Here is an 11963-nt window from a genome sequence, read left to right as displayed (position 1 = left end):
AAACATAACTTGCACTACATTTCTCATCCCTATGGCATATGGTTGTGCTCTTTAAATCTATAGTCTATTGGCGGTGCCATTGAGACGCACTTGATGGATTTATATTTTGAGGTTGAGTTTTTGCTCTTAGTGGTTCCATATTCCTTCAGGGTGTTATTGTTGAGAAACACTTAATGGACTACCTACGTAAGTGTGGAGGTTAGGCCGCCTTGTATGAAAGATTGAGTTGTCTTTCCAGAGCACTTATGAGACCAAGGAATGTGCATAGCTGTAAAGCACTTGTGATGTATCCAGGACACTACACGATCTTAAGGTAGGTATGTGTTTTGGGGGTCTCAATAGAACTCTAGCGAGCTCAAGAGAAATTCACTTACTAGAAAGTAAGTTGTTGCCTCATTTCACTATGTATCAATTCAAATAAAAACATATTGATACTTAAGTACTTCTCTTTCCTTACCCAGGAATTTGATTTTGCTTTCCAGAGTCTTTGTGTGGGATTGTTGGAATCAAGGCTTAAAATCCTCCCTGTCTTTAAAAGTCCCACATCGCTTAGAGGAGGGAATACTCCCGTATTTATATATTCCCTCCCTTCTTATGCTTATTGAGTTGGTTACTTGAGGTGCTTTTATGGTTGGTTATCATGCATGGACTTAGGCTTGCTACCAAACACACGTGCGCGCGTGTCGCCCGCCTGGAACGATCTAGGGCCGGGGACTGGGTTCTTGGTTATGGGAAAATGGCTGAGCTGGAGCTTAACTTTTTGGACTCGGGCCTGAGCGTGTTTAACGGCTTCGCAGACTGTAACATTTTTTAACGTTACAATATTTAGGGCAATCCCTTGATATCATCCCCGGTTTTACTCACTTTCGTTTTAGGTCTGATTTCAACCTATAAGATCATTGCCTCACGCATCAGTTCAGATACACAAAAATTCATTCTCTTCTCTTCTTCCTTGGTACGTGCTAATCTCCATAGCCTACTCTATTAGTGCTGACATTTTAGGTTGTTGTGTTAACCTTGGGGAGTTTTTCCTGTAGTGTCGATTACCACCATTGTCCAGCCGTAATTTCTTTCAAGTTAGTGGTCTCCTACCACGGCACAACCTTGAAATCAGTTTCTTTTTTAGCTCTGCAATTATCAGTTTCTAACAATTGTATTGACAGCTGAAATGAATTTGAGATGGATTTTCATTTTTGAGAATTTAGGAAGAACATAGGAAGATGAAGATGGATAGGACATAGAGAAAAAATTGAAGGTTTGGATATTATTAATGGAGGATGGTGGGAGGAAAAATGAAGAAGCTGAAGATGGAGATGGGAGAGAAAAAAAACTAACGGCGTTAGGGTTCTGTCATTAGTAAGGGTATCTTGGGTGCAAATACAAAATTCAGGGGTATCTAAGGAATTACTTAAATGTGGGGTAATTTTTGAATTACATCAAACGAATAGTACAAAAAACGCTATATGTCATAACACAACCAATACGGTCCTTAAAAGAACCGAATAGGTATATTATCGAAATTTTGGGTGCGAAACCTGGGAAAACAACCGTTGTGGTCCTTAATTGAACCGGGTCGGTTGATAAAAAATGGCTCCGGTTTTCTGTTAACTGCTCTGGTTGTATTAACCGCAGCACTTAATCACTAATAGAAAAATGATTTCCTCACTTGGTCACTCCACTCCTCACTTGGGCCATATGATTTTGTTTAGGCGTTCATTTTTTATCCCTATCCCCTCCTGCTATCCTCCCTTATCTTCAAACCCTAACCATCCCCTACCTCTCTCTTCCCTCCTAATCTCCTCAAACCAACCACAATCAACACCAATCTCTCGCTTCTTCTCTCCATCTTCAGCGGCGATTCTCGCCACCACTCTCTCTTTTCGCTATTGCATCAACTTCTCTAACCTCGCACTTCTATCCGACTAATTATTTCTCTCTCCCATATCTCATTTTTATAGATAAATGTCATTAAATTTACTCGATTTTAATAGTATGTATGAGAATTTGATTTCGTCATTTCGTACGTAATTAAGTGATTTCTTGAATTTGATTTTATGGCCTTTTTTTTTTGTTTTGTTGTGTTTTAGATTAAAGTTATAATCTGGAGAATTGATTGAGAAAAAATTAAGAGAATGATGGGCTCAGAGAATGAAGAGGAAGTTGATCCTCTTACTTCAAGAGGAGAAAATGTAAAACATAATTTTGGACGATCTATTATCATCTTCAAAATCATATGCTAATTACAAAAGTACAATTACTAGTTTATCTTATTCTCAAAATCGTTTATCTTTGAAAAATATTTTTTTTTGGGATTGATATTTGGTTCTCATAGTGTAGATTTTATCTTCTAGGTACTGATAATTCCTACAATTTTTTAAGGAATTCTTCTAGTTTTGTAAGTTTCTAGAATCTCATTGGGAAGTAGAAAAATTATATTGATGTTATTATGTATTCTTACTATTATAGCAATGGATATTACTCTCTTGTTTCTCCCCTAGCAACGTAAAATTTGATAACTATTAATTTGTCAGATTATGAGAGTGCTTGTGATATGGGTTATTCAACTCCTTTGAATTTTTTGAATTGGGTGGTGTTATACTCCTAGGTTCTTGTTTGGGCCCAAAATATGGCGAGCCCAATAACGTATAGCAAGGCAAAAATACCCTTACCGGAAACCGAGCCTCACTTAATAGCCCATAGCCTTGCTAGGTCCATAATCACTTAAGGGACGAAAATACCCCTATTTGCAATACAAGTCGCAATTCACATCTTAAACGACTCCCTATAAATAAGGAGCGTATCCCCATAACTTGGGTATCTAATCTCGACTACTTGAGAACTTCTGTCACTACTTTTTCCCTCCACAAAGTTATTTACTGACTTGAGCATCGGAGGGGCGTTCCTGGGGCATCTCCTTGGGTAGGTTTCCTTATTTTGTAGGATTATAGTCGACCAAACGAGGCTTGATCAAAATGGACGCGGGCACAGCTCGAGACGACTACCCAAAAGATCATATCCTAAATTTTTTTACCCGAAACAGTTGGTGCCGTCTGTGGGGATCGTCAAACAAGAGGTCACAACTACTTGTCATTCATACAAGACCGAAGTCGACCGCTCTAGAAAGTCATCAACCATGCAAAAATGTAGTTCAAAGAAGACCTCTGATGAAGGCCTTCGAGCACTCATGGAGTTTATTCATCTGCAACATAGTTCGTAAAGGTCCCCTCATCAAGCCTTTGAACGCTGATGGATGTCCATCCTCAACATAGTTTGTAGATGTTCTCTCATGCAACCTACAAACATTCATAAAAGCTCGAAATGGCCTCGCTCGAGTCAAGTAAGGATCTCCAATATGACACTTAGGTTCCTCGACTCTTAGGCTATCAACTCCTCGTTAAGGTCAAGAACCACGTATTACCTCGAAATCTTTAGGCTTATTAGCTCTATGGCGTGGTTGAGGAAGTCCATCTAATCATAGCAGCTACTCCGTGATGCCCCTCGAGGTACATGGGGCTCACTAGACCCTGAACACCTCGAATGAGGTCTAAGAACCCCCTCGAGGTACATAGGGCTCACCAAACCCTAAACACCTCGAACGAGGTCCAAAATGCCCCTCGAGGTACACGGGCCTCACTAGACCCCAGAACAACCTACACTTAGGCACTTCAACCAGATCGAGTGAAGGATACTCCAAAGTCACTATAACTACTAGAGTCGACGCCCGTCAAGTGCTACAACGTCACGACACCCCTCAAGATACATGGTGCTCATTATCCTTGAGACATCTCGAGTGAGGTCCAAGTTGTCCCACGAGATACATGGGGCTCATTATCCCATCAGATATCTCGAGCGAGGTAGAAGACGCCCCTCAAGATACATGGGGCTCATTATCGCCTGAGACATCTCGAGCAAAGTCCAAAATACCCCTCGAGATACGTGGGGCTTAATATCCCCTAAGACATCTCGAGCGAGGTCCAAGATGACCCTCAAGATACATGGAGCTCATTGGCCCATGAGATATCTCGAGTGAGGTTCAAGACGCCCCTCGAGATACATGGGGCTCAGTGGCCCCTGAGATATCTCGAGCGAGGTCCAACATGCCCCTCGAGATACATGGGCCTCATTATGCCCTGAGACATCCACTATGGAAAAAAACGGAAGGGTTGCGGGGTTTGTTTTTCTAAAAACTCAGTCCTTAATAGTGAAGGATTGCGGTTAGCCCAAAATCCGCATCCCTATAAGTAATAAAGGGCTTCGATTTTTTAAAAATGCAGCCCTTTATTAAAGGGATGTGATTTTTTAAAAACGCAACCCTTTAAGTAATAAAGGGTCGCGTTTTTTAAAAAAACGCAGCCCTTTATGGGGTTTTTTTAAAAATGACTTTAATTGCAAGGGCTTTAGGGTTTGTTTTTAGCTCTCACGCACGCCTCACTCACCGTCCTCGCTTCTCTCTCACCCTCCCTTGTCATCACCACGGCGGTCATCATCTCACAACAATGACAGCAACGACAACATCCACAGAGGTGGCTTCAACCTCGTTCCTCATACTTTGCTGCGACACTGTTGCCATAACATCTTTCTACTTTGCTGCGGTTTCAGCCCTTGTCTCGTCGTTCCTCACAACCAACCACCACTATAACCTTCTCTCTCACCCTCGTTCCTCGTCAACGATCACCGCCTTCAATTCGCTCTCATCAACAACCATCGGCTTCGTCGTCGTCAACAACCACGTTTTATTCGCTCATCTTCAACCACAACAACCACGACCTCGACGCCAACCACCAACGCACGACACCACCAACCGCAGTCCAGCCACCACCAACTCAAGTTTAGCCACAAATGAACAATGGGGTTTGAGTTCTTGGATGCAGATTTTAATGTTTGAGGTTTTTTTTCACATCTAGGTTTGATTTTAAGTTTTTTTTAATTTTCATTTTCGTTTCTTTTTTTTTCATTTTCGTTCCCTTTTTTTTTTCATTTTGGTTCATTTTTTCACTTTCGATCTTGTTTTTCATTTCGTTCCTTTTTTTCATTTTCGTTATTTTTTTTCATTTTTAGATCAATAAATTTCGACTGTTCTTGTTGATTTTCCCTGCATAGATGGCAGATAAATAAGTGTGGAGCTGCCTGAACCTAACTACAACAATAAGTTTTGAATATACGCAGTTTATTACATAACTTTTGCTTCATATGCCTTACTAGTTATATGTGTTTGCTATCCTAGAATAACTATTGAATTTGACGACATAAATACAGAAGATACTAAAAGATTCCTCATGCTTTGTATAGTATCAAGGAAAACATTTTTTTATGGGTCGAAAGGGCTGCAATTTTGTGCCAAAACCGTAGCCCTTCATAATGAAGGGATGCGGTTTAAAAAGGCAGCCCTTCCCTTTTAGTGAAGGGCTGCTGCCAAAAAACGTAGCCCTTAAGGCTGTTTTAACCGCAGCCCTTCCGTTTTTTTCCACTAGTGATCTCGAGCGAGGTCCAAAATGACCCTCCAGATACATGGGCTCATTGGCCCCTGCGACATCTCGAGCGAGTTTCAAGACGCCCCTCGAGATACATGGAGCTCATTGGCCCTTGAGACATCTCGAGCGAGGTCCAAAATACCCCTCGAGATACATGGGGCTCATTATCCCCTGAGACATCTCGAGCGAGGTCCAAGATGCCCCTCGTGATACATGGGGCTCATTATCCCCTAAGACATCTCGAGCGAGGTCCAAGATGCCCCTCGTGATACATCTCGAGCAAGGTCGAAAGGGTTGCGATTTTGTGCCACAACCACAGCCCTTTGTACAAAGAAGGGCTGCGTTTTAGGCACAAAACCGCAGCCCCTTTTTTTAGGGCCTCAACCGCAGCCCTTCAGAATGAACGACTGCGGTTTAAAAAGGCAACCCTTCCCTTTTAGTGAAGGGCTGCTGGCAAAAAACGTAGCCCTTTGGGCTTTTTTGACCGCAACCCTTCCGTTTTTTTCCACTAGTGATCTCGAGCGAGGTCCAAAATGCCCCTCGAGATAAATGAGCTCATTGGCCCCTGAGACATCTCGAGCGAGTTTCAAGACGCCCCTTGAGATACATGGAGCTCATTGGCCCTTGAGACATCTCGAGCGAGGTCCAAAATGCCCCTCGAGATACATGGGGCTCATTATCCCCTGAAACATCTCGAGCGAGGTCCAAAGTACCCCTCGAGATACATGGGGCTCATTATCCCCTAAGACATCTCGAGCGAGGTCCAAGATGCCCCTCGTGATACATCTCGAGCAAGGTCGAAAGGGCTGCGATTTTGTGCCAAAACCACAGCCCTTTGTACAAAGAAGGGATGCGTTTTAGGCACAAAACCGCAGCCCCTTTCTTTAGGGCCTCAACCGCAGCCCTTCATAATGAACAACTGCGGTTTAAAAAGGCAGCCCTTCCCTTTTAGTGAAGGGCTGCTGGCAAAAAACGTAGCCCTTAGGGCTGTTTTGACTGCAGCCCTTCCGTTTTTTTCCACTAGTGATCTCGAGCGAGGTCCGAAATGCCCCTCGAGATACATGGGCTAATTGGCCCCTGAGGCATCTCGAGTGAGTTTCAAGACGCCCCCCGAGATACATGGAGCTCATTGGCCCTTGAGACATCTCGAGCGAGGTCCAAAATACCCCTCGAGATACATGGGGCTCATTATCCCCTATGACATCTCGAGCGAGGTCCAAGATGCCCCTCGTGATACATCTCGAGCAAGGTCGAGAGGGCTGCGATTTTGTGCCAAAACCACAGCCCTTTGTACAAAGAATGGCTGCGTTTTAGGCACAAAACTGCAGCCCTTTTTTTAGGGCCTCAACCGCAGCCCTTCATATTGAACGACTACGGTTTAAAGAGGCAACCCTTCCCTTTTAGTGAACGGCTGCTAGCAAAAAACGTAGCCCTTAGGGTTGTTTTGACCGCAACCCTTCCGTTTTTTTCAACTAGTGATCTCGAGCGAGGTCCAAAATGCCCCTCGAGATACATGAGCTCATTGGCCCCTGAGACATCTCGAGCGAGTTTCAAGACGCCCCTCGAGATACATGGAGCTCATTGGCCCTTGAGACATCTCGAGCGAGGTCAAAAATGCCCCTCGAGATACATGGGGATCATAATCTCCTAATACATCTCGAACGAGGTCCAAGATGCCCCTCGTGATACACGGGGCTTATTATCGCCTGAAACATCTCGAGCAAGGTCTAAAACACCCCTCGAGGTACATGGGGCTCACCAGCCCCCAATTTATCTGAAGAAGGTACCATCCCTCGAGTTCCATGGCCTCACCGGCCTCATATTCACCTCAAGGAGGTCCCATCCCACCCCCTGACGAAGTCATCTCGAGGAGGTTCCATGTATGTCCCTGGAGCTCTTAGAGCTTACCAAACCCAAATTCATCTCAAGAAGGTACCATGCACCTTTCTCAATCTCTTGAAAGAGCAAATCCGCATAACACTCAAGGTGAAGGAAAGTCCCACAATAAGAGTTACGAGTGGGCCTAATTGGATGAAAGGGGGGTAACATAGGTGAATTGCACGATCTCCATAACACGAAGATATCTTTGATTAACTGGTGATATGTTCGAGCAGCACGACAAATAATTCTCATGCTTTTCATTTGAACAACATATTCTTGGTCACTCCCTTGTGCTAGTTGGTATTCTCGAGTTACTCACTCGCTCCCTTGGTCAAGCCACTCACTTCCTCCCTCAGTCGAGTTACACACTCGCTCCCTTGGTCGAGCAACTTACGTCCTCCCTTGGTCGACACAACAAGAATCCGCCTTTTTAGCGTCTGCATTTAGCGTCCGACGATACAAGCGGACGGTAAATTTAAAATTAGCGTCCGATTAAAGACAGATGCAAATTAGCGTCCGCTTTTTGAGATTTAGCGTTCGTTTAAAAAAAGGACGCTAATTAGCATCTGTTTAGTTAAAATACCGTCCGTTAGACGGACGCTAAATATGAGGTATAAATTTTAAAAAAAACCTCCAGTCGACCAAATTATCAACCCTAACACACGCCTCTCTCTTCCTCACTCTCATCTCACGTTTCTCTCTCTTCCTCACTCTCATCTCACATTTTGGTGCTCTCTCTTTCTTGTAGATCTCACGAAATCAGGTATTTCTACTCAGATTTAACTAATAAATTTGTTTTTTTAGTTTTGATTGTTGATTATGTAGTTTATTTTCTCGATTTTCTTTGTCTTTTTAATTTCGTTTTGCTTTTTCTTGTTCTTGGTTTTTCGGTTTTTCCTAGATCTGAATTCCCTAAGATTTTTTAATTTTTGTTGTTTTTCGATTTTTCTTTATTTTTTTGAGTTTTCGGGTTTATGAGATTTTGATTTTGTGTGTTTATATTTTCGATTTGGTTATTCAATTTCGCGATTTTGGTTTTTTTGTCTTTGGTTTTTCGGTTTTCATCTTTTGATTTTTCTGAGATTTTGAGTTGTTTCTTGTTTTATGAATGTTGTTTCCAGATCTGGTTTTTGGGCATGATTTTTCATTTTTTGTGGGCATGAATTTTCGTCTTATTTGGAAATCAGTTTTTCGTTTTTTTTTTTAACATGTCTTCTGCTTTGATAGATATCACTGCCAGTAGTTTGAGATTAAATTAAATTAGTATAGAAGTATATAAGAGTTACTTCAGTATATACATGAACTTATGAAGCATATAAAATGTGAATGGACTAGACAAAAACAATAAGAAAAGGTAAACAAACCTGATGCAACAACGAGGAGGACTACAAGCATGATTTTCTTGCTCTCCATGATGTTGATCAATTAATATAATAGAGTAGTTAAGTACTATGCTTAGATTTGGCCTTCCAGGGGACCGTGGTAAAAAAAAATGGTGTTTCTAAGGAGAAGGTTAATTGAAAAACGAGCAAGAAATGAGGCCTGCATAAAACTGTAGAAGGGTGTTGTGCAGTAGAAGGGGACCTGTTCTTAAACCCAATGCAGTGTCTGTTGACGCATATCTGCAGTATGGTGGTGGTGTTGCTCGTATGCACTTGCTATTTGTTGCCCCTGTTTTGAAGAGATTTAGCTCGTTTTGTACTTGTTTTTGCTGCCCCTGCACTTGCTATTGCTCCATTCTCACACATTGGCTCTGTTGCTCAACTAATCTTGCTCAATTTGTTGATGTCCAATTGGTTTTTGCTGCTTTACAGTTGTTACTTACCTTGCCTTTAATTTATAAGTCATCTTTTATAATTTCTTAATCATTCACTCCAATTATCATGCTAGTCTTGTTGCTGTAAGTTCTTTATTATTTGTAAGTTAGATGTATATTGAAGAGATTTAGGTATAAATCTTTTTAGGTGTTGGATTTTACTTGATTCTAAGTACTGTTTTAAGGTATAAAGCTTTTCCAGAATATGATTCAAAGATAATGCATTGTTCAATATTGTTTTTTATATCCATTTATTTTACTTCCTATGTATATTAATTCTTTGACAGATATCTGCTGCAACATTTCCAGTTGGCCTAATAATGTCAGAGGTAAGTGCATCACTTGAGAAATACTGCTCCGTCTAGTTGCACGGAAATGGAAATGGAAATGGAAATGGAAATGGCAATGCGGGTAAACAAACTTGTTATGTTTCAGGCTTGTCTCATTAGCATCATTGTTCTGTTTCAAATGCATGTGGTAGTCCTTTGTTGTTTCCTGTTATTAATAGTGGACAAATTGAAATTATTATTGCTATTCCTTTCCTTGTAGAAGAGCTGAATTGAGAATAAAGGTATTCCGTTCTTTTATCTGTTATGAGATGATGATACACAAAATTATTTTTCTCCATTAGTCTTCTGTTATTCTAGTAGAAATCTAATCAACCTCTTTGAGCATAAACTATTGGTTACTTTAGAAACATCATTCTACATTGATCTGTAATTCTATCGAACGCTGCTGTAATTTTGTAGTTTGGTTATAGCAGCAATTTTACAGTTCCTCCATCCCTTTATAGTTTTCACACTTCCTTAATATGGATGTCCCAACTTTTTTTTCCACATTCAATATAAACACGGATTTTAACTATCACATCTCATGCCTCATCTCACAAATATTTTAACCTTATATCTGTGTTAAACCCTATTGTCTGAAGAAACTAAGGGACATAGAGAATACTGTAATCTATTACTAGTGTTTGAACACTTGAACCTTTTTCTAAATACTTCGTTATGAATACTACTTGATAGTTGTTAGCAAGATGCCATACATGCAGGTAACGTCATGCTGCACTAGACATTTTAGCTTATGCTTTTTCTTACCTGGAATGTATCTTCCTGCTGCAGATACTGCTGGAGCAAGGAGCCATCATCTTTGAGTGCATGCAGGATTACCAAGTTACAGGAATGATTATAGTATTGGGGTATGTTAATCTCTTTATGTTGGATGTTGGAGATTAATTTATTGTTCCACCATAGTGCCATAATCCATTTATTTTCATAGCTTGTAAATTTTTATGCCTACCAGACAAGTACTAGAACTTCTTTAATAATAGTGGCTGAGGAGACTTTAAACTGTTTTAGTCCATAAAGTAGATGCTACATATTGGAAGGTTGTTAAGCTAGTTATAGCAAATATGAGAATTGGCTCATGGAAAGCGACATGTCGCCAATTATCTTATGAGACAGGTCATTCATTTAATTCATATTAATAATTCTTGTTAATAATTGTTTTTTTCTGGTTAATTTCATTAATTAATTTCTTTGTTTTTGTTGATTTGCAGGGTTATAAGATTTGCATTTGAGTTCCAGATTTGAAGTTGGTTTTGATCCAAATACCAGATACCAGATTTGATGTCCGTTTTGGTTCTAGATTTTTGTTGAGTTTAAAGTGTACATGTAATATGAGATTTGTATTAGATTTTGTTCTAAGTATACTAGAATTTAGTTCTAGAATTATTTTTTCACTTGTATCTACATTTATTATTAATAATAATTGAATTGATTAATTTGTTTGCCTTAATAAAATAAGTATGGTATTTGCATCATTTCATATCTTATTACATTTAATTTCAATTAATTAAAAGTGAAAAGCTATTACATTTAATATGAGTTACCCAAAAGCGAAAAAAAAGCAAATGCTTACTAAAAATTCACCGACTGTCCATGCTAATTAGCGACCGCCCAGTCAAAAGCTAATTAGCGACTGCCAAGTAATCGGTCGCTAATTAGCGACTGACAAGGCGGTCGCTAATTAGCGTCTGTTTGCGGTCGGTCGCTAATTAGCGTCTGACTGGCGGTCGCTAATTAGCGTGGACAGTCGGCAATTAGCGTCCGCGTAGGTAACGGTCGTAAACTTCGAAATATCAGACATTACGCGGACGCTATTTGGAGAATTAGCAACCAAGGGTTTTGCATCAGCCATTCAGCGTCCGTTAGCGGACGCTAATATATTTAGCATCCGTTAGCGGACGCTAATATATTTAGCGTCCGATTCCGCGTTTTTAGCGTCTGATTTTCGCGGACGCTAAAGGCTGACATTCTTGTTGTGCGAGTTACTCACTCGCTCCATTGGTCGAGCCACTCACTTCCTCCCTTGGACGAGTTACTCGCGTCATTCCCTTGGTCGAGCTACTCACTCCTCTCTCATGGTCGAGTTATTCATTAACCGCTCCCGCTCGAGCTAACTGATTTCATGTTCACAACACCACTCGGCTCGTGCTCCAGCTCACTTCGTTCACCCCCTTGAATACTAATTTTTCAAGCTCTCGAGATAACTCTTCCTCCTCTCAATATGACTTCCCATCCTCTGGAAGAGGAGCACGAGTATGACCTGCATGGTTCTGCTCGAAGAGGTCATAGCACAGGAATGTATTTGTATGGGTTCGAAGAGGACATAGAACAGGAATGAATTTGTATGGGTTCGAAGACTTAGAAATTTTTGAAAGTGGCGCCTAAATGCAAATTGCTCGACAATATGAATGTTGAAGTACTACTACGGAGTCACATAAAATAATGGGT

At 40.9% G+C, this 11963-nt stretch overlaps 1 long non-coding RNA gene across 1 annotated transcript; it reads left to right on the top strand.

Annotated features, from left to right (window-relative positions):
- Positions 1-7747: 7747 nt before the first annotated feature.
- Positions 7748-10990, top strand: LOC125496903 (uncharacterized). Its single transcript, XR_007273301.2, has 4 exons — positions 7748-8115; positions 9456-9579; positions 10290-10366; positions 10727-10990. It is a non-coding gene; the product is annotated as an uncharacterized LOC125496903 (long non-coding RNA).
- The last annotated feature ends 973 nt before the right edge of the window (positions 10991-11963 follow it).

Source organism: Beta vulgaris, chromosome 4, assembly GCF_026745355.1.
Source record: "Beta vulgaris subsp. vulgaris cultivar EL10 chromosome 4, EL10.2, whole genome shotgun sequence".
Lineage (NCBI taxonomy): Eukaryota > Viridiplantae > Streptophyta > Magnoliopsida > Caryophyllales > Amaranthaceae > Beta > Beta vulgaris.
The sequence above is the reverse complement of the archived record's forward strand: the minus strand, read 5'-3'. Positions and strand labels throughout refer to the sequence as shown.